The sequence below is a fragment of the Arachis duranensis genome, chromosome 4 (assembly GCF_000817695.3).
Source record: "Arachis duranensis cultivar V14167 chromosome 4, aradu.V14167.gnm2.J7QH, whole genome shotgun sequence".
In the NCBI taxonomy this organism is placed as follows: Eukaryota; Viridiplantae; Streptophyta; class Magnoliopsida; order Fabales; family Fabaceae; genus Arachis; species Arachis duranensis.
The window spans coordinates 87,180,760-87,185,512 of NC_029775.3; the positions used below are offsets into that span (position 1 = coordinate 87,180,760).

At 40.1% G+C, this 4,753-nt stretch overlaps 1 non-coding gene across 1 annotated transcript; it reads right to left on the reverse strand.

Annotated features, from left to right (window-relative positions):
• Positions 1-1,025: 1,025 nt before the first annotated feature.
• On the reverse strand, positions 1,026-1,129 carry LOC127747044 (small nucleolar RNA R71). The gene has a single exon (XR_008008849.1). It is a non-coding gene; the product is annotated as a small nucleolar RNA R71 (small nucleolar RNA).
• Between the last annotated feature and the right edge of the window lie 3,624 nt (positions 1,130-4,753).

Genomic DNA, 4,753 nt, shown 5'->3' on the forward strand with positions numbered 1-4,753 from the left:
TCTTTTTCAAAAAAAATTATTTCAAAATATCTTACCTAACTTCTTATCTTCTTATCTTTTCAAATTTGACTTTAATATCTTTTTCAACTAACTATTTGACTTTTTGTTTGTTTCTTATCTTTTTCAAAACCACCTAACTACTTCTTTCTCTCTAATTTTCGAAAATATCTCATCCTTTTTCAAAAATTCTTTTTAATTAATTAATTGTTTTAAATTTTAATTTTAATTATATCTTATCTTTAATTTTTGAAAATCACTAACTACTTTTTCAAAATTATTTTCGAAATTCTCTATCTCTCCTCTTCTTCTATTTATTTATTTATTTACTAACACTTCTCTTCACCTCTCTTCATCTCCAATCAGTGCCTCTATCCTCACTCTTGTGATTGGATTCTCCACTTTTATTTCTTTCTTCTTCTACTAATAATAAGGATCCTCTTTGTCCAGATATAGAGGATTCCTCTTCCTTTTTTTTCTCTTATCTTTCATATGAGCAGGAATAAGGAAAAAGACACTCTTGTTGAAGCTGATCCAGAACCTGAAAGGACTCTGAAGAGGAAACTAAGAGAAGCCAAATTACAACAATCCAGAGACAACCTTTCTGAAATTTTTGAACAAGAGAAGGAGATGGCAGCCGAACCCAACAACAATATTGCAAGGAGGATGCTTGGTGATTTCACTAAACCAACGTCCAAATTTGATGGAAGAAGCATCTCCATTCCTGCCATTGGAGCAAACAATTTTGAGCTGAAACCTTAATTAGTTGCTTTGATGCAACAGAACTGCAAGTTTCATGGATTTCCATCTGAAGATCCTTATCAATTTTTAACTGAGTTCTTGCAGATTTGTGAGACTGTTAAGACAAATGGAGTAGATCCTGAAGTCTACAGGCTCATGCTTTTCCCTTTGCTGTAAGAGACAGAGCTAGAACATGGTTGGACTCACAACCTAAAGATAGCCTGGACTCCTGGGATAAGCTGGTCACGGCCTTCTTGGATAAATTCTTTCCTCCTCAAAAGTTGAGCAAGCTCAGAGTGGATGTTCAGACCTTCAAGCAAAAAGATGGTGAATCCCTCTATGAAGCTTGGGAAAGATACAAGCAGATGACTAAAAAGTGTCCTTCTGACATGTTTTCAGAATGGACCATATAAGATATATTCTATTATGATCTATCTGAGTTTTCTAAGATGTCATTGGACCATTCTGTAGGTGGATCCATTCACCTAAAAAAAACGCCTGCAGAAGTTCAAGAACTTATTGACATGGTTGCAAATAACCAATTCATGTACACTTCTGAGAGGAATTCCGTGAATAGTGGGACGCCTCAGAAGAAGAGAGTTCTTAAAATTGATGCTCTGAATGCCATATTGGCTCAGAACAAAGTGTTGACTCAGCAAGTCAACATGATCTCTCAAAGTCTGAATGGATGGCAAAATGCATCCAACAATACTAAAGAGGCAGCTTCTGAAGAAGCTTATGATCCTGAAAACCCTGCAATGGCAGAGGTAAATTACATGGGTGAACCTTATGGGAACACCTATAATTCATCACGGAAAAATCATCCAAATTTCTCATGGAAGGATCAACAAAAGCCTCAACAAGGCTTTAATAATGGTGGAAGAAACAGGCTAAGCAATAACAAGCCTTTTCCATCATCTTCTCAGTAATAGACAGAGAATTCTGAACAGAACTCCTCTAACTTATCAAACATAGTCTCTGATCTGTCTAAGGCCACTTTAAGTTTCATGAATGAAACAAAATCCTCCATTAGAAATTTGGAGGCATAAGTGGGCCAGCTGAGTAAGAAAATTATTGAAACTCCTCCTAGTATTCTCCCAAGCAATACAGAAGAGAATCCAAAAGGAGAGTGCAAGGCCATTGATGTAATCAATATGGCCGAATGCACAAGGGAGGAGAAAGACAAAAATCCTAGTGAGGAAGACCTCCTGGGATGTCTCTCAAGCAAGAAGGAGTTCCTTATTGAGGACCTAAAGGAATCTGAGGCTCATATAGAGACCATAAAGATTCCACTAAATCTCCTTCTACCATTCATGAGCTCTGAAGACTATTCTTCCTCAGAAGAGGATGAAGATATGACTGGAGAGCAAGTTGCTCAATATCTAGGAGCCATCATGAAGCTGAATGCTAAGTTGTTTGGTAATGAGACTTAGAAAGGTGAATCTCCCTTGCTCATTAGTGAACTAGATACATGGGTTTAGAAAATCTTACCTCAAAAGAGACAAGATCCTAACAAATTCTCAATACCCTGTACCATAGGCACCATCACCTTTAACAAGGCTCTGTGTGACCTGGGGTCAGGCATAAATCTTATGCCACTCTCTGTAATGGAGAAATTAGGGATCATTGATGTACAGCCTGCCTTATTCTCATTACAATTGGCAGACAAGTCAGTAAGACAAGCTTATGGATTAGTAGAGGACATGTTAGTAAAGGTTGAAGGCCTTTACATCCCTGCTGATTTCATAATCTTAGACACTAGGAAGGAAGAGGATGAATGCATCATCCTTGGAAGACCTTTCCTAGCCACAGCAAGTGCTGTAATAGATGTTAACAGAGGAGAATTAGTCCTTTAATTGAATGGGGACTACCTTGTGTTTAAGATACATAGCATCCCTCTGTAACAAAAGAGAGTAAGCATGCAGAGCTTCTCTCAGTACAGAGTCAAAAAGAGCCCTCACAATCAAACTCTAAGTTTGGTGTTGGGAGGCCACAACCAAACTCTAAGTTTGGTGTTGAGAAGACCCCACATTCAAACTCTAAGTTTGGTGTTGGGAAAATTTCATCATGCTTTGAACTTCTCTAAGGCTCCATGAGAGCCCACTGTCAAGCTAGTGACATTAAAGGAGCGCTTGTTGGGAGGCAACCCAATTTTTATTTATCTAATTTTATTTTATTGTTCTTTTATGTTTTATTAGGTACATGATCATGTGGAGTCACGAAAAAAATATTAAAATTAAAAATAGAATCAAAAATAGTGAAAAAAAATCACACCTTGGAGGAAGGACTTACTGGCGTTCAAACGCCAGTAAGGTGCATCTGGTTGGCGTTTAACGCCAAAACAGAGGATGGATCTGGCGCTGAACGCCAGAAACAAGCAACATCCTGGCGTTTGGACGCCAGGAATATGCCTTGAGGAAAGCTGGCGCTGAACGCCAGTAACAAGCATGGAACTGGCGTTCAACGCCAGAAACATGCTGCACATGGGCGTTGAACGCCCAGAACGTGCATCACTTCGGTGTTTAAACGCCAGAATGGTATGCTAAGGCATTTTACATGCCTAATTGGTGCAAGGATGTAAATCCTTGACACCTCAGGATCTGTGGACCCCACATGATCATCTCAGGATCTGTGGACCCCATAGGATCCCCACCTAACATATTTCCACCTTCCCTCCTAATAATCCTATAACACACTTTCCCAAAACCCCTTCACCAATCACCTCAATCTCTCTTCCCAATTACCCCTTCACCACTCACATCCATCCACTCTTCCCCAAAAACCCCACCTACCTTCAAAATTCAAATATCTTTCCCACCCAAACCCACCCTAAATGGCCGAACCTACCCTCTCTCCTTTCCTTATATAAACCCCTCCATTCTACTTCATTTTCACACAACACAACCCCCTCTTCTATACCTTGGCTGAATACACCTACCCCTCACTCTCCTCCATTTTTCTCTTCTTCTTCTTCTTCTCTTCTTTCTTTTCTTGCTCGAGGGCGAGCAATATTTTAAGTTTGGTGTGGTAAAAGCATAAGCTTTTTGTTTTTCCATTACCATTAATGGCACCTAAGGCCGGAGAATCCTCTAGAAAAGGGAAAGGGAAGACAAAAGCTTCCACCTCCGAGTCATGGGAGATGGAAAGATTCATCTCCAAAGCCCATCAAGACCACTTCTATGATGTTGTGGCAAAGAAGAAGGTGATCCCTGAGGTCCCTTTCAAGCTCAAGAAAAATGAGTATCCGGAGACGCACGCCCCTACACTAGAAGGGTCAACTTTAATCAAAGGTTGGACCAAGTCCTTATAGACATATGTGTGGAAGGAGCTCAATGGAAAAAAGACTCCAAAGGCAAGCCGGTTCAACTAAGAAGACTGGACCTCAAGCCTGTGGCTAGAGGATGGTTAGAGTTTATTCAACGCTCCATCATCCCCACTAGCAACCGATCTGAAGTTACTGTGGATCGGGCCATCATGATTCATAGTATCATGATTGGAGAGGAAGTAGAAGTTCATGAAGTCATCTCCCATGAATTCTACAAAATAGCCGATAAGTCCTCTACTTTAGCAAGGCTAGCTTTTTCTCATCTTATTTGCCATCTATGTTACTTAGCTGGAGTTATCATAGAAGGAGACATCCTCATTGAAAAGGACAAGCCCATCACTAAGAAAAGGATGGAGCAAACAAGAGAGCCCACTCATGGAACCCAAGAAACGCATGAGGAAGCTCATCACCAAGAAATCCCGGAGATGCCTCAAGGGATGCACTTTCCTCCCAACAACTATTGGGAACAACTCAACACTTCCTTAGAAGATTTTAGTTACAATGTGGAACAATTAAGGGTGGATCATCAAGAGCACTCCATCATTCTCCATGAAATAAGAGAAGATCAAAGAGCAATGAGGGAGGAGCAACAAAGGCAAGGAAGGGACATGGAAGAGCTTAAGGACATTGTTGGTCCTTCAAGAAGAAGACGCCACTAAAGGTGGATTCATTCCTTGTTCTTTATTTCTT